General features: G+C 47.2%; 1 long non-coding RNA gene across 1 annotated transcript in view; it reads left to right on the top strand.

The window, feature by feature from the left end:
- The window catches only part of LOC142158614 (uncharacterized), a 183368-nt gene extending 177522 nt beyond the window's left edge, over positions 1 to 5846 (top strand). The window contains exon 2 of the long non-coding RNA XR_012692817.1: positions 4610 to 5846. This is a non-coding gene — a long non-coding RNA (uncharacterized LOC142158614). The remainder of the gene's footprint in view (positions 1 to 4609) is intronic.
- Positions 5847 to 19004: the final 13158 nt, after the last annotated feature.

Here is a 19004-nt window from a genome sequence, read left to right as displayed (position 1 = left end):
GTATACAATGTGCGATCTCTTCGCCGAATGCACCAGACAGCTGCTGATGTAAAGGGGATTAATATGATATCAAACATGACACATTTCCCTTAACCTGAACCATAGGTTTCACTAGTATGCATATACCTTCTTTATTAAACATGAATTCTACTATATTTCGACATAAATGACTATGTGTTGCAACTACAATTAATGTGTACTATTTACAAATGTTTATGTTTGTGCGAATGTGTGTAAAAGTGTAGAAACTGTTTATTGCCACGTGTTGCGGCTGGATATGCCCTTTCACGCCGTAGCGTGCTCTACGCATAATTTCAGACAAAGACAATCAAGTTTGCTCGATATTAATTGAAATGACTGTCACGGGCACTAGGAGTCTTTACCCAGGTATCCCCAGATGATGGACTTACCAGAGCAGTATAGTTGGTAATATGGTACTCTGGCAGTGGGGTGACCACGGAACAGGAGACAGCAGATGGTAAGAGAATGCTCGAGGAAAGTCTATGACTAGCAGCACTGGTAATAGGTAGATAACTGTACACGAGGAACTGGATGGACAAGGGAACGTGAGGGTAGTCAGTGGTCTGCGTATAGCAAGTTGTACCACTGCTATAGTGAGGAGGAAGGTCCAGAAGTAACGAGGAGGTGGTGAGAGTCAGCGGTCTGCGTATAGCAAGTTGTACCGCTGTCTAGGTGAAGGAATGGAATCCAGGTGAAGGTATCAGGGGAGTCAGTGGTCTGCGTTAGCAGGTTGTACCACTGCTATGTGAGAGGATACTAGGAACTGGTGTCACAGGAAACAGGAGACAGTGGTCTGCATCTAGCAAGTTGTACCACTGAAATATATATGTGAGGAGGAGCACGAGGAGATGAATGCAATGCAGAGTATACACGGACACACAGAACTTGATCCCACGATGATATGCACAATATAATGATAACTGAGCAGCACTGCACAAATATACAAAGTCACAAGAACTATCCAGGCAAATAGGAAACACAGTCAAATGATAGCAATAGTCTCAGTGGATAGGGAACTCCGGAGGAGAACAACTCAGTCCAGCTAGATATGCAATACACAAGCACAGTCAATGAGAAGTATGCATACCGTGGTTCAGGAGAGCAGGCTGTCAGAGAGACGTGCAGGGATACCTGAACGGCTGGAGGCCGGCAGGAGGAGAGACCACTGGAAGGTGGAAGCGGTAACCAAGTAGGTGCAGCGCACGGTAGGTAGACCAGCAAGGATTAGAAAATACTCAGGAAGCAGTAGTATATGGAACTGGACACCTGGAGAACACGGGAGAGTTGAGGCGGTCTGATAACCAGTAGCTGAGATGAAAGCAGCGGAACGCTGACCCGATGCAGACAGGCGAGTTGACAGAAGCAGAAACACTGTAGAAGCACGGAGACAGCGGATAGGAATCAGCTGGCTGCAGACACGATGAACACTGGAGAGTTGCAGTGAGCAGGACTCTGTAGAAGCACGGAGGCAGCGGATAGGAATCAGCTGGTGCAGTCACGATGAACACGGGAGAGTTGAAGTGAGCAGGATACTGTAGAAGCACGGAGGCAGCGGATAGGAATCAGCTGGTGCAGTCACGATGAACACGGAAGAGTTGAAGTGAGCAGGATACTGTAGAAGCACGGAGGCAGCGGATAGGAATCAGCTGGTGCAGTCACGATGAACACGGGAGAGTTGAAGTGAGCAGGATACTGTAGCAGCACGGAGGCAGCGGATAGGAATCAGCTGGTGCAGTCACGATGAACACGGGAGAGTTAAAGTGGTTAGGAAACCACAAACGAACAACAGGAATCAGCAGGAGCTGAATACACGAGGAAACACAGGAACACCTTCAGAGGCTCATAGGGAATGAGACTCCAAGATCAGGCAACGAGGTATTGACCACAGGTGCTTTAAATAGGGAGTGTTGCCTGATCAGCCAATTAACTAAAAGCAACAGGTACTGAAGGTTTGAAAGGGCTGCACATGCGCAGACCCTCAGGATGGTGGACGGCCACGGTTCCTAAACACACGAGAAGTAGGACTCACAGTCCGGTGAGTGACAATGACTTTATCCAATTTGCTGACTTCAACATTTGTTATGAAGTCAGTGTACATGTACAAGGGGTACTGACACAAATACATGGTCGCAAGCTAAGGTCACTTGCATAATACTCTGCTTTAGTGCTTGAAAAGATTATAGATATTGTGCTAGGACACCCAGTTACCTTAACGGTATTGCACGCTGTGACAGAAACCAAGCGCAAACAAAACATTTGTTATCGGCCAGATTTACTAAATATGAAGATATACAGCACAATGGACATTCCCTCCGATTGTGAAATGAGTGACATATAACACTTGCTGAGCGCACTGTGTATTTTCTTCCTCCCTTTCCTTTTTTATCCTTCCCTAAGAAATTCAGAATTAAAAGATAAAAAAGGAAGCACAAGAGGCCCCAGAGCCTCTCATGTTCACAGATATATGTTAAGATTTTCAGACAAGGGGAATCTGTGTAAAATGTATTTTACAAGTTTTTTAAAGGTCCAAGGGAGACCAGAGAGTGGAGTTCATTGATATTAACAGGAGGAATATAGATTGCACGTTATTTTCCTTTGCCGTACGCTGTAGATGTGTACTAGTCTAGAAAGGAAAGCCAGGTTTGGAAGAACCAGACTCATGCCAATAGTAATGTAGAGATCATTATACATAATTAAAAAATTTTAATATGAAAGTTTAACCCAACCAAATAAAGAAAAGAGCAACCCATGACTGTAGGGCTTTACGCCCAATACAGAAATGTATTTGTGAGTATTGTAGCTATCAGACGCCGTCCCTGCGCCTCCTCATTAGGCAGGGACGGGCGTCTGCTTCCTGCTGAGCGCCCCGTTGCCAAGCAACGGGGATGCGTCTTCGGCGGCGTTGGACACGCTGCTGGACTTCCTGTCGCCGGTCAGCGCGTCTGACCGCCGACCTACTGCCCACCAATGAGGGCTGGCCACTTCCTTTATATACTCTGCTCTGACACCATTAGGGTGCCAGAGCAACTGGTTATCTAGTCTCCAGCGTTCCAGCTCCATATATATATATATATATATATATCTACTATTGCCTGACTACTCCTGTTACTGACCCGGCTTCCTCTGACCTCACTTTTGGATCTCCCTTTTGTCCTGCACTGTATACTCCGGTTTGACCTCGGCCTGCTGACTCCTCTTCGTCTCCTGATTCAGTACCTTATCTGCCCGCTTGGTTCCTGACCCTGCCTGTACGACCACGAATATCTCCGTCATCTCACAAGTAGCTACCTGGGAGGGCCGCGACCTGCACGTCGTTCGCCGCGAAGTCCAAACCTCCTTGCGGGGGTCCCTGGTGAATACCGGTGGCGTGTTAGACCCCGCGCCTCTCTGTGTAGTTGTGCCAATACTTGCATGTGCTGATACCTCCTCTGTGACAGTAGCCCAACACATTATTACATTTACACAAGACAATAGGTTAATATTGGACTACCTGACAGCTTAGTCTGGAGGGTGCTGCCTGACCCTAAATAATTAAATTGAAGCCCAGGGTTGCACCTTTTTAACTAGTGATGCAGATGATCCAGAGAAAATGTTTGATGAACACTTACAAAAATTAAGACATGATAATTTTTTTAAAGGAGCACACTGGAGATGCTTATCTAGAAGGATAATTTTCATGGCTGTACCTGGCCGATTGGATCAAGGGTATATGAGGATTGGTATCAAGTTTTATACATGTTGTACTTCAAGGACTGTTATTAATCCTTATTATATACACTAATAGAACTGATGATGTGGCTTATTAACAGGTGTATTAAAGCTAAGTGTTTCTCTTCCAGAAAAATTAAAGTTACCACATCTGTCTTAACCGCTGTACTGTACACCCCATCTAATGAGTGTAAACCTTGTGGAACTCAGAAACCAAGAACCTTTTCCTTGGATTCCACATGCTCCTTAGTGAAGCCTATCCTTATGAAGTAGCACTGCTAACTCCCAGTAATGTTACATTTAAACAGTGCACAATGTTGAATCCTGCTGCCTTATTGCAGCAAGTTTCAAAAGATGGGAGAAGTACCTGTATATATTGGGGTTCCCCAAGGGATTTGGGGAAATTCCATCCCAGCTTGATCAGGAAGAAAAAAAAATGCAAACAAAATTTTTCTGAACATGATTGTATTGAACTAATGAAACAAGAATATCTGGTTTTATCTGACATTAAAGATAAACCATTACCAGATGCAGACATCACTCTTTTTGTAGATGGTTCACACTATTACATAGATCCTGTCCCTTATACAGGGTGTGCTATAACCACACACACAGAAATAGTGATTGAACAGACTCTACCGAGTCACATGTCAGCACAAGAAGCTGAACTAAAGGCCCTGACACTTCAGACAGTGATGAAGGTGAAGACACACACAGAGATACTACCCCCAAAGCTAAGTGCAATAGACCGGCATAGTATCCCTATAAGAGGATACAGATAGACTTTATATACAACTTCCCAAATGCTCGGTGCTAGTCTGTGTCGACTTCTTTAGTCACTGGCTAGAGACATGGCTGTATAGAAAAGCAAATGCTAAAGCATTAGCCAAGAAAATTGCGAATAAGGTAATCTGCTGATATGGGGCACCAGAGGTCATTGTAAGTGACAGAGGGATACACTTTACGAGGCAAGGATTCCAGAAACTATTAAAAGACATGGGAATCATATCTGCCCTTCACACCCCCTACAGACCCCAAAGTTCGGGATGTGTGGAGCGCCTTAATGGTACTCTGAAATAGAAAATGCGGTAAATAATGGCTGTAACAGGTCTGCCATGGATCTCATGTTTACCTGCACTCAGTAAGAAACACTCCTAGGAAAGACACAGGTTTAACACCATATGAGATACTGTTTGGCACAGCAAACAGAACAGGCTGTTATTTTCCATAGCAACTATAGCATGTATATAGTGATTTGTTGAACTATGTTGCCTTATTACAGAAACAACTAACTGAAATACATGGTCAAATGTTCTCCTCCATTCCAGACCCTAATTTTGATACAGGTACCCATAAACTGCAACCTAGGGACTGGGTGGTCGTGAGAAAGCACATCAGAAGAAGTCTTGAACCCAGATACAAGGGTCCTTATCAAGTCCTGTTGATGACTCCCATGGCAGTGAAAGTACAGGAAAGAGACACCTTGATTCACGCATCACACTGCAAAGTCTTCAAATCAGGGGAGTTTTGTTCTGATAAATAGAAATGACTGTCTTATGGTATTGATATGTCTTGCCAGAATAATTGTGACTGAAGTAGGGGTCAAGGCCTCCCTAACCCAGTATGAAACAGACAGATAAGTGACAAATTGCCTATGCCACTGTGAGAAACATATGGGAAGGAGTGCTCAACAATTTGCCCTCATAGTGGAGTAAACTCTGAAAATGCCTTTGTGCAGATGCTTAACCTCATTGGTAAAGTTGTCATTAATGATTCATGTTGAATATTGGAAATATTGGCATTAGTAGAAAAGGGTTTTGCAATCCTGTTGATCGTATATGTGATAATGATACTAAATATATGGCTGATTAAGAAGTTACTGACACTTGACTGTTGTCTCTCCAAAAAGGGAACCACTGAAAATCCCGAACCTCTGATGATCACAGAAATTACTGCTGAAACCTGACCTGACTATGAGCGTCATGAATTACTTGAACTAGCAAAGCCAAAGAACTGCGCAGTTTGCAACAAGAAACTACTAAAGACTGAACAAAGGACATGCACGGCCTGCAGAACTACTATAGACTCATTAACTACTTACTAAGAAACCATATTTTCTAGACATCGACATTTGCCAAATTGCATCTCCTCATAAATCAAGTTAGGACAGGGAGGATCACAGGCTTATCATTAGTGGGGGATGTTGACAGATCCTTAAGGGGTACAACTCCAGTGTCGGACTGGGTCATGAAGGGCCCACCGGGGGACTGCAACGCTAGGGGCCCACCAGAGGGTGTGTGGCTAGCCATCATAGAGGCGTGACCAAACACGAGTGGGGAGTGGTCAGCCCATGAAGGACAGCTAGCACCATAGTGTAGTATGTACAGAATGCAGTGTGTGTATAAAGAGTACACAGTGTTGACCTGTCCCTTAGATTGGGCAGAACAGTCACCAAAAATTAGGATTGTCCCACTAGACCAGGCTTGGCTAACCTGTGGCACTCCCGGTGTTGTGAAACTACAAGCCCCAGCATGCTTTGCCAATATATAGCAGCTTATTGCTGTAAGGGTATGCTGGGACTTATAGTTTCCCAACACCTGGAGTACCACAGGTTAGCCAAGCCTGCACTATACTCAGAACATTTGACAGACTGTCCTACCTGTTCTTGTCACTTTTACCACCTGTGGCTGCTGGTTTCTTTAGTTGTGGCATGTCTGGATCCTGGAATGTTGAGGGCCCTATTTGGAAAAAATAATAGGTACATTTAGAACGCCAACCATCCCTGCCATTAAATCAACAGCACCCACATTTAATAATTAGGTCTCTCTCCAGCCTCAATATTAAAGTAATAGTGCTCACATTTGATAAATAGATCTATTTCCCTCCAACCAACCCCAACATTAATGTTCTCTGTGCAGCCCCCCCACTATAGTTTAGCATAGGCAGCCCCCCTCACTATAGTTTAGCATAGTTGGCCCCCCTATAGTTTAGTATAGATAGGCAGCCCCCCTATGCCACAGAGTAGTGCCCCCTTACAACATTAAGCCACACAGTAGTGCCCCCAAGCAACATTATGCCACACAGTAGTGCCCCCAAACAACATTATGCCACATAGTAGTGCCCCAAAACAATGTTGTGCCCCAATGTTATGCCACACAGTAATAACCAAAATTCACATATGCCATGCTATTGTGTCCCCAATTGATATTATGCCCACAGTAGTGCCCCCCAAATCACATATTCTATATGCAATAGTGCCCCCAATTCACGTATGCCATGCAATAGTGCTCTCAAATCACACACACACTTTATATATATATATCTATAATATAAATGTCTAGTGGCGTGTGTTAGTCTGTCTGTGTGTGTGTGGAAAAAATAAAACCAAGTTGCAGCGCCACCTGCTGGGCGGAGTTATACACTGACCTACTAAATTATTAGTGTGTGTGTGGAAAAAAAAATTCAGAAAGGGCTGAAATTTGGTATACTAAGATGTTTTTAATTTGTTAATTTAATTTGTTAATTGTTAAAAGTGTTTATAAAGATTTTAAAAAATATATATATATTTCTTGAAGGAGAAGTGACAGTTGGGAGTGGTTGGTGGTTGCCAGGGGTGACAGTGGGGAGTGGTTGGTGGTTGAGGCCTGGGCTATGGCCCAAATGCATGACAAGAACCTTTTTAACACCTTAAGTAGCTTGATTTGACTAGAATGCTTGAGTATCATGCACGGGTTAACTTATATATATATATATATACACACACACACACACATATATATACATACATACACACACCATATATGTATATATACATGTGTATACATGTATATATACATATATATACACACACATGTATATATACATATATAATGTGTGTGCATATGTATATATACATAGTGGTAGCACAAATAATATAAACAAGTGGTTTAAAGTCTACTTACCCATATGTTGAATGCTGCAGCCTCTCTGCTTCTTCTCCCTTCAGCGGCGGCAGGAACATCATCACAGGGGGAGGAGGCGGGTCACATGATCGCAGCTGCGATGATATTTGAAAGGTGACTGGCAGCGGGGACTGCGGAGAGGACTGCGGGCACCCTGGATGACACCAACGGGCCTCCAGGTAAGCTCCGCCTACTACTAAAAGGGGGTGTGGCCATAAGGTAGCGGGTAGTGGTTTTACCGGTAGCCCGCTGGTCCAGTCCGATACTGTACAACTCTATGCATGTGGCCTTCTACATGTATATAAGCACCTTCTTAATCGACATAAGAATGTTGTTCTATAGATAGGTTAGGTAGGTAGGAGGAGAAAGGGCCGAAAATTGAATAAAAGATGGGAAATGTTAAATATGATTTTTTGTTAAGGCCTCAAGGCCTTTGTTCAGCCATTTTATTGTAACTTGCATAGAAATATTATTTGCTAGAAGAGATTATTATTTTTCTGCTGATTTGCAGTCTTACAATATGTGGGCCTATGGCCTTGTAGTTGATCTGATAGAAAACACCAAAATAAATGTATCAAGAATAAAACAAAAAGTAGCTTCATATCCAGCTGGTAGTATGGGAGCTGTGCCCTTGATGTTGCACATAGCATATCTCCAGCTCCCCTTGAGATAAAAAACAATAGGCTCATCTGTCCTTAGAAGGGGGAGAAAATTAAACACCTCAAGAATACGTGAGAAAGTTTATCAGTAGTGCCTCTCATGAACTAATGGTATAGGTTTGTATGCATATGACGTAGGATTCATTTATTTAGTAGGCTATAAAAACTTGTATTTTTGTATCAATAAACTAGAGAATATTCTTAGTATACAGAACTTGGTCTGTGTCAATTCTCTCCAGCTGATTGAAGCGCTTCCAGATATACTTGACACCACAGACAAACTTGGGTCAGAAATTTAGATCTAACAGTAAATATACCCCCAAAGCTTTCCACAAGGTAAAGTTATCCTTGATTTTATAGCGCTTCAGCTCTGTACAGCGATATCATTTTATTCAAATACATCAGTACATGTAACATAGTAACATAGTTGATGAGGTTCAACCTATTTTGGATCTCCTGCGATCCTGCACTTATATTTGAAATTGATCTGTTTCAATTGTGAAAATCCCCCCAGATATTTCAGTCCTATTTTCACCCTATATCCACTACTATCCTTTATTTTAATTAATGGTTGTATCCCTGGATACACTTTTCAGCTAAAAAATTGTTCAACACTTTCTTAAACATATCTATTGAATCTGCCATCACAACCTTCCCTGGCAATGAATTCCATATCTTGACTGCCCTTACTGTAAAGAACTCCTTCATTTGCTGGTTGTGAAATTTTCTCTCCTCTAACCTTAAGGGGTGACCGCGTGTCCTGTGTATAGTCCTTTGGGTAAAAAGTTCCCATGAAAGTTCTCTGTATTGACCCTTAATATATTTGTACATAGTAATCCTATCTCTTCTGGGTACACACTACACTGTTTTCGTTCAATAATCGGATCAAACAGCCGACATATGACTGCTCGTTCAAAAGTCGCGTCAGTGTGTGCAGTGACTCGATGGTCGAAAGTCTGCCCAAATGGACGATTGTCGCCTCATTTGGTTGGTCGTACCGTTTAATATTTTCGTTCCAATCTCGTTTTCGTTGTGCAGTGTGTATAAACTTACGTCTCTGGAGAGTCCCCGGCTGGGACGGCAGAGCAGGAGCCCCTGGCTGGGACAGCAAGTTGGGAAGCCCAGACTGGGCAAAGCACTCCGACTGGCTAGCACTGTGAGATGCCTCAGAGCAGACAGCACTGTGACATGCCTCAGAGCAGACAGCACTGTGACATGTCTCAGAGCAGACAGCACTGTGACATGCCTCAGAGCAGACAGCACCAAGTGGTAACTCAGGCTGAACCGCATGGAAAGGCAACTCAGGCTGAACCGCATGGACTGGCAACTCGGGCTGAACCGCATGGACTGGAAACTGGAGTGGGCTGGAGGGACAGGGCCCCCTCTGGAGCAAACTTTAAGGGCACTGCTCCTTTGGAGCTGAGGACCCGGGAGTAGAGGCAGCAACTGACGATCCGGGAGTAGAGGCAGCGGCTGAAGACCCGGGAGTAAAGGCAGCGGCTGAAGACCCAGGAGTAGAGGAAGCGGCTGAAGACCCGGGAGTAGAGGCAGCGGCTGAAGACTCGGGAGTAGAGGCAGCTGGAACTGGCACCACGGGACAGGCGGCTGCTGGTACTGGCACCGCAGGACAGGCGACGGCTGGAACTGGCACCGCAGGACATGCAGCGGCTGGAACTGGCACCGCAGGACAGGCGGCGGCTGGAACTGGCACCGCAGGACAGGCGGCGGCTGGAACTGGCACCGCAGGACAGGCGGCGGCTGGAACTGGCACCGCAGCACAGAAGGCGGCTGGAACTGGCACCGCAGGACAGGCAGCTGGAACTGGCAGATTAGGCCCATCCCAGGGACGGATTAGGTTGAAGTAAAGCAACAGGAGGTGACGTGCAGAACAATCCAGGGTCTGGAGAGGAGCATACTGAAGGCTGCTTCATAGGATGTTGTGGTCTGCGGAGTGGACAGTCTTGTAAGAAATGTTCGCCACTGGCGCAGTAGAGGCATAGTTTACCAATCCTTCTGCGCCAATGTTTCTCCTCAGTGAGATGGGGAAGCAGGTAGCTTGGTCGTTTAGAATCACTAATGGTAGTGTCAGGTCGTAGGCCTAGGGATACTGGAGAGGAGTAAACACTAACCGGTATTAGCACAACTGGTCTAACAGGCGCGGAGTCTAACGTGCCCCTGGTGTTCAACAGGGACCCCCGCAAGGAGGTTTAGACTTTGCTGCACAGGTCATGCAGGTCGCGGTCCTGTTAGCCAGTCACCAGTGTAGTGTAGAAAGGTCACACGGATCTGGGTCACAGCAATCAGGAATATCAGGTACAAAGGGTAATCCAAGGAATAGTCGCCAAGCCGAAGTCACAGTACAGAATGGGTCACACAGAAGAGTAGAATGGTCGCCAAGCCGGGGTCACAACAGGTAATCAGGAAGCAGAATACTCAGGAGTATGGAGAATAAGGAAGCCAGGAACACTGGTGGTGAACCTGTTACTCTGGCACCCTAATGGCGCCAGAGACAGGTTTAAATAGAGGGCTGAGTGCAGTGATTGGCGGAGAGGAAGAGGCGGAACTGGTAGGAGAAGCGGCGTCCCGTTGCCCAGCAACGGGACTGAGAACAGGGCGCATGCGCCCGAGTACCCGGAAGCGGAGTCCCGCGGCAGCCGACAGGGAAGTCAGACGTCCGTTCCCCGTCTGACAGGGGATCAGCGGGGACAGCGTCTGACAGTACCCCTTCCCCTCCTCCCTCTCGGAGAAGGATTAACTTTCTTCAGAAATTTAGCAAGAAGGCGAGGAGCATGGAGATCGGCCTCTGAGACCCAAGATCTTTCCTCAGGACCATAGCCCTTCCAGTGTACCAGATACTGAGGTTTGCGCTGGAAGAAACGTCTCTTCAGAATTCTCTCGATCTCTAATTCATCACCTACAGATGTCTTGACAGGTGGAGGAGGAACAGGTTCTTTGAAAAATTCGTTGAGAATTAGAGGTTTCAGCAATGAAATATGAAATGTGTTATGGATTTTGAGGGACGGGGTAATGAAAGCTTGTAAGAAACGGGGTTGATGATTTGTGATATGGCAAAGGGACCAATAAACTTAGGAGCCAATTTCATGGATGGAACTTGAAGTCGAAGGTAGCGAATAGACAACCAAACACGGTCTCCCACCTTCAGGACTGGAGAATCTCTCCTATGACGATCAGCCGCTCTCTTCTGTCTTTGTACTGAAGTAGAAAGTGCTGTTTTAGTCTGAGACCAAATTTGAGAAAAGTCATGGATGAGAGTGTCGGCCGCCGGAACTAGAGAAGATGGAGCCTCGGATAAGAAAGGAGGAGTGGGATGTCTGCCATAGATAATGAAGAATGGTGAACGACCTGAGGAGGAATGTAGAAGATTGTTGTGGGTGAATTCGGCCCAATACAGAAGCTCACTCCACGACGTTTGATGATCAGAGGCAAAGCACCGCAGGAAACACTCTAAGTCCTGATTCACTCGTTCTGTTTGTCCATTTGTCTGAGGGTGGTATCCGGAAGGGAATTTGAGACTGACTCCAATCTTAGTACAAAAGGCTCTCCAGAACCTAGAGACAAATTGTACACCCCTATCAGAGATGATCTCGTGAGGACATCCATGGAGACGGAAGATATTCTTTAAAAATAGCTCTGCGAGTTTAGGAGCTGAAGGGAGACCTTTACAAGGAGTGAAGTGTGACATTTTTGAAAAGCGGTCTACCACGACCCAGATGGTATTGTAGCCGTTGCTCAAAGGGAGATCGGTGATGAAGTCCATCGTGATGCTGGTCCAGGGAGAGTCAGGAATAGGAAGAGGACGAAGAAGACCAGGAGGACTTTGTCTTGGCACTTTATGGCGGGCACAATCCGAACATGCAGATACGAATCTCTGAACATCCGAAGCAAGTTTAGGCCACCAGTAGTATCTGGAAAGGAATTCCTTTGTTCTTTTGTAACCGGCATGACCAGCAAATTTGGACTCGTGTGCCCAACATAGTAATTTAGAGCGGAGATGTGGTTCCAGAAACGAACACCCCGGAGGGGGAGAGGTTGCTGAGGAATTGGTAATGGCCACTACTTGTATCGGATTTAGAATCATCTTGTTGTCTGGATAGGGGAGAGCATCCATATTATCAAAGGACCTGGAAAGTGCATCGGCCTTAAAGTTCTTGGAACCTGGACGGAAAGTAAGGATAAGTTGAAATCTGGAAAAGAAGAGAGACCAGTTGTCACAGACGTGACCTTAGTACCTGCAAGTATTGGCACTACTACACCAGGAGACGCGGAGTCTAACACGCCGCTGGTGTTCACCAGGGACCCCCGCAAGGAAGTTTGGACTTAGCGGCAACGACGTGCAGGTCGCGGCCCTCCCAGGTAGCTACTTGCGAGATATAGAGAAGAGGCGTAGTCAAACAGGCAGGGTCAGGAACCAACCGGGCAGATGAGGTACCGAAGCAGAAGACAGAGAATGGTCAGCAGGCCGAGGTCAAACCAGAATATCAGGATGGGACAATGGAGAATCCGAAAGCGAGGTCAGGAAGCCGGGTCAAAACACAGGGAAGCAGAAGTAATATACAGGGACACTGAGACTAAGGAACCAGTTGCTCTGGCACCCTAATGGTGTCAGAGCAGGTTTTAAATAGGAAGTGAAGCTTCCTCATTGGTGGGCAGGGAGTCGGCGGTCAGCTGTTCTGACCGCCGACAGGAACCAGGAGAACGCGTCCCGTTGCTATGGCGACGGGCGCGCCTGCGCACCTCGTCGCCGGAAGAGGCGTCCCCGTTGCTTGGCAACGGGGCGCTCTGCAGACAGACGTCCGTCCCTGCTCGAGGAGGAGGCGCAGGGACGGCGTCTGACAGTACCCCTCTCCTTACAATTGGGGGAATCACTGGGTACAGAACGATGTTTCAGGAAGTCTGCCAGTAGCCTAGGGGCATGCAAATCTTCTTTAAAGACCCAAGATCTCTCCTCTAGGCCGAAGCCCTTCCAGTGTACGAGGTATTGGAACCGACCTCGGACGTTGCGTTCAGCAAGAATTTGGCTAATCTCATATTCATTGCCCGTAGTGGTGGAAATGGCCTGAGGGACAGTGGAGGTATGAACAAATTTGTTTAGGACCAGTGGTTTGAGGAGGGAAATATGGAAGGTGTTATGAATCTTCATCTGTGGAGGAAGTTGGAGTCGAACCGTAACTGGATTAATTACTTGAGTTACTGGGAAAGGACCAATGAAACGAGGTGCCAGTTTCATGGAAGGAACCCGTAATTTTAGATTCCTGGTGGACAGCCACACTTTGTCCCCCACTTGGAGAGCTGGTACAACTCTTCTATGCTGATCGGCAGAAGATTTATAATGCCGTCCGGCTTTCAGGAGGTTCTCTTTGGTGGTAGCCCATAACTTAGCCATATCTTGAGTCATGGCATGGGCGGCAGGAACCGTGGAGGGGGTGGAAGAGAACGTGGGGAGGGTAGGATGCGTCCCATACACAGTGAAGAAGGGCGAAAACCCCGAAGAACAATGGACATGATTGTTGTGTGTGAACTCGGCCCAAGGTAGCAGAAGACTCCAATTAGATTGGTTAAGAGATGAGAAACAACGAAGGAACGCCTCCAGGTCTTGGTTTACTCGCTCCGTTTGGCCGTTCGTCTGGGGATGATATCCAGAGGAGAACTTGAGGGTAATACCTATATCTTTGCAGAAGGCCCTCCAGAAGCGAGACACGAACTGGACACCCCGGTCAGATATTATTTCCAGAGGGCACCCGTGGAGACGAAAGATTTCTTTGATGAAGACTTGTGCCAATTTGGATGCAGATGGAAGGCCTTTTAGAGGAACGAAATGAGCCATTTTAGAGAACCGGTCTACTGTGACCCAAATGGTGTCAAAGCCGCTGCTGGGTGGCAAGTCAGTAATAAAATCCATCGAGATGCTGGACCATGGGCGATCAGGAATCGGGAGAGGTTGTAACAATCCAGCGGGGGATTGTCTAGGTACCTTGTTCTGGGCACAAACAGAGCATGAGGCTACAAACTCTTGGACATCCGTACGGGCCGTGGGCCACCAGTAGTGTCGTGATAACAGCGAGAGAGTCTTCTCAGTACCGGCATGACCGGCAAATCTAGAGGCATGAGCCCAACGTAACGCCTTTAAGCGTAGATGTGGTACTAGAAAGGAACAGCCCACAGGAGGAGTACGGGTGATGGCTACAATACAGGAGGGTTCAAACACTGGTGGGGGTACAGTAGTGGGTGAAGAATCGGAGACATCGAAAGAGCAGGAGAGGGCATCAGCTTTGGAATTGAGATAACCAGCACGATAAGTAAGAATGAGATTAAAGCGGGCGAAGAATGAGGACCATCTGGCTTGCCGGGGGTTGAGACACCGAGCATCCCGGAGATAGATGAGGTTCTTGTGGTCGGTGAATACCGTAACAGGATGACGTGCCCCTTCCAGAAGATGGCGCCATTCTTCGAGCGCAGACTTCACCGCCAATAACTCTTTGTCCCCTATACCGTAGTTAGATTCAGAGGAAGTGAACCTCCTCGAAAAGAACCCACATGGCAGCAGTCCCCCTGAAATGGATTCTTGTGAAAGAACTGCCCCGACTCCTACTGCAGATGCGTCCACTTCTACCAGGAATGGTTTATCTTGATCCGGTTGAACCAGTACAGAGGCGGAAGAAAAGGCTTTCTTGAGTGCTTCGAAGGCGTCGATGGCCTCCGTGGCCCAAACATGAGGATTAGCAGTTTTCTTAGTCAGAGCGGTAATTGGTGCGATGATAGAAGAAAATCGTGGAATGAACTGCCGGTAATAGTTGGCGAAGCCAATGAATCTCTGGGTAGCTTTCAGACCCATAGGTCTAGGCCATTTGAGGATGGCAGATAGCTTGACTGGATCCATCTGTAGACCGGAGCCTGACACGATGTAGCCCAGGAAGGGAATCTGTGGCTTCTCAAATACACATTTCTCCAGCTTACAATACAACTTATTGGCTCGTAGACGAGACAGGACCTCACTTACATGAACACGATGGCTGGTCAAGTCTGAAGAAAAGATTAAGATGTCATCCAGATAAGCTACTACGGAGATGTAGAGAAGGTCCTGGAAAATCTCATTAATAAAAGATTGGAAAACAGCGGGGGCATTGCACAACCCGAAGGGCATGACCAGGTATTCGAAGTGGCCTTCTTTAGTGCAGAATGCAGTTTTCCACTCGTCTCCTGAGCGTATACGAATGAGGTTATACGCCCCCCGTAGGTCTAGCTTAGTAAAGACCTTGGATCCTGCGATTCTATCAAAGAGCTCAGAGATGAGAGGTAACGGGTATCTGTTCTTTATAGTGATGGCGTTCAATCGCCGGTAGTCAATACACGGCCGTAGGGAACCGTCTTTCTTCTTGACGAAGAAAAATCCCACGCCCGCGGGGGAGGAAGATTTCCTGATAAAGCCACGTTGAAGATTCTCAGAAATATAGGTGGTCATGGCAGTATTCTCAGGGAGAGATAGGGGATAGATTCTGCCCTTAGGAAGAGGTTTATCAGGTAGTAATTCGATGGAGCAGTCCCAGGGCCGGTGGGGGGGCAGGACCTCGGCCGCAGCTTTGCAAAACACATCTTGGTAAGCAATATATGGAAGTGGCAGTTCAACGTGTGGAGATATCAGAAGACAAGGAAGAGAGGTCTGGCTAGGTTTTAAACCAGACAAACAGGACTTAAAACATTGTGGGCCCCAAGAAGTAACCATCGCACGATTCCAATCCAATTGGGGTGAATGAAGCTTGAGCCAAGGTAATCCTAGAATGACGGTGTTGACAGAACGAGGAAGAACCAGGAACTCGATGACTTCAGAATGTAGCACCCCTACCGTCAGCCGAACTGGGGCGCAGGCGTGAGAAACAGACCCGTTGGAGATCCGATTCCCATCTACCGCGGTGAGGAATAACGGCTGAGGCAATTTGATAGTAGTTAATTGGAGTTGCGATGCCAGAGTGGCAGAGATGAAATTTCCGGCAGAGCCGGAATCCACAAAGGCTAAGGTCTCAAAGGGGCCGACAGAGGTATGCAAGGAGATGGGCATGAGGCAGTCGTTACTAGCAATGGTGTAGGGAGTAATAATTCCAACTCCTAAATCGGCCTCCCTTCCACCGATTAGCAGGGGTGTTTCCCGGTCTCTTGGTACAAGATGAGATGGTATGACCAGGATCTCCACAATACAAACATAAGTTTTGCTTGAAGCGACGTTGACGTTCCTCGGCGGACAGCCGGGAACGGCCGATTTGCATCGGTTCTTCAGGAAGGACCGGGTTTTGAAACATGGGAGCAAGGCGAGTAGAAGACCGTCTGGAGGTGGCACGTTCCAAAGTCCGCTCACGGAAACGTAGATCAATGCGATTGCATAAAGAAATCAGGGAATCCAAATCAGAGGGAAGCTCACGGGAAGTTAACTCATCCTTAACTCGGTCTGAGAGTCCTTGCCAAAAGGTTGCTACCAAGGCTTCGTTATTCCAACTGAGCTCAGAGGACAGCGTGCGGAATTGTATAGCATACTGCCCGACGGTCAGGGATCCCTGGCGGAGGTTCAGGAGACTGGAGGCAGCCGAGGAGATGCGTCCGGGCTCATCAAAAACCTTGCGGAAGGTTTCAATGAAGGTGGTGACGTTGGACAACATAGGGTCATCTCGCTCCCACAGGGGGGAGGCCCAAGCAAGGGCCTGTCCGGATAATAAGGACATAATAAACGCCACCTTAATGCGTTCAGAGGGAAAAGATGCAGGACTACACTCGAAGTGGATCAGACACTGATTAAGGAATCCTCTGCATCTTTTAGGCTCGCCATCAAACTTGTCCGGTGGAGAGAGTCTCAGGGCTGTAGAGGAAACCACTGCAGGAGAGGAGGAGGTGGCGGCGACTGCCGCGGCAGTCACGGGAACATTTTGAGCAGAAGCCATGGAGACCTGGAGGGTCTCAAGACGAGTTGCGACTCCTTGGATACAGTGAAGTAACTGTGCCTGCTCTGCTTCTTGCTTCTCCACCCTATGAGCCAAGTGGAGTAGAAGGTCACGTGCAGAGGGTTCATTAGATGAGTCGGTTGACATGGCCAGAGCAAACTGTCACAGACGTGACCTTAGTACCTGCAAGTATTGGCACTACTACACCAGGAGGCGCGGAGTCTAACACGCCGCTGGTGTTCACCAGGGACCCCCGCAAGGAAGTTTGGACTTAGCGGCAACGACGTGCAGGTCGCGGCCCTCCCAGGTAGCTACTTGCGAGATATAGAGAAGAGGCGTAGTCAAACAGGCAGGGTCAGGAACCAACCGGGCAGATGAGGTACCGAAGCAGAAGACAGAGAATGGTCAGCAGGCCGAGGTCAAACCAGAATATCAGGATGGGACAATGGAGAATCCGAAAGCGAGGTCAGGAAGCCGGGTCAAAACACAGGGAAGCAGAAGTAATATACAGGGACACTGAGACTAAGGAACCAGTTGCTCTGGCACCCTAATGGTGTCAGAGCAGGTTTTAAATAGGAAGTGAAGCTTCCTCATTAGTGGGCAGGGAGTCGGCGGTCAGCTGTTCTGACCGCCGACAGGAACCAGGAGAACGCGTCCCGTTGCTATGGCGACGGGCGCGCCTGCGCACCTCGTCGCCGGAAGAGGCGTCCCCGTTGCTTGGCAACGGGGCGCTCTGCAGACAGACGTCCGTCCCTGCTCGAGGAGGAGGCGCAGGGACGGCGTCTGACACCAGTGAGCTTGACGGGGGTTAAGACATTGTGCCTCCTGGAGGTAAGTAAGATTATTGTGGTCTGGCAAGTGGCCACACTCCTCAAGAGCAATCTTGATGGCCAGCAATTCCTTGTCGCTGATTCCATAATTTAGTTCACCCCCAGAAAATTTCTTAGACAGGAATCCACAAGTCTCCAGTGTACCCGAAGAAGATCTCTGGGATAGTACCGCTCCAATTCCTACCGAAGAAGCGTCTACCTCAAAAAAAACGGTCTCCCCTGGTCCGTATAGCTTCGACAGACCACGGTTTGCTGCAGGCACCTTTGCGGGTTAAAGCTGTGATGGGACAGATGATGGACGAAAAACCTTTAATAAACTGACAGTAATAGTTGGCAAACCCGATGAAGCATTGAGTAGCCTTGAGGCCAGTTGGTAATGGCCAGCTGATAATGGCCTCTACTTTTTTTGGATCCATCAGCAGACCGGTGCCGGAAACTATGTACCCCAGAAACGGAACTTGTGAACATTCGAAAAGGCATTTTTCCAGTTTACAATATAAGGAATATTTTCTGAGACGAGAAAGAACAGTCTTGACATAAAGGCGATGAGAATATATATCAGATGAAGAAAATATTAAAATATCGTCCAGGTAGACAATCACGAATTGATACAGGAGATCCCTGAAGGTCTCGTTGACAAAATCTTGAAAAACTGCTGGGGCATTGCAAAGTCCAAAAGGCATCACTAAGTACTCATAGTGCCCATCACGGGTGTTAAATGCCGTTTTCCACTCGTCGCCTTTCCGAATGCGGATCAGGTTGTAGGCCCCTCTGAGATCTAATTTAGAGAAGATCTTGGCTCCTCTGATTCGATCGAACAGTTCTGTAATTAAGGGGAGAGGATAACGATTCTTGATGGTGATGGCATTAAGACGGCGGTAGTCTTTCTTCTTTACGAAA

The sequence above is a fragment of the Mixophyes fleayi genome, chromosome 5 (assembly GCF_038048845.1).
Source record: "Mixophyes fleayi isolate aMixFle1 chromosome 5, aMixFle1.hap1, whole genome shotgun sequence".
Classification (NCBI taxonomy): Eukaryota; Metazoa; Chordata; class Amphibia; order Anura; family Limnodynastidae; genus Mixophyes; species Mixophyes fleayi.
This window is presented reverse-complemented; position numbering and strand designations above follow the sequence as displayed.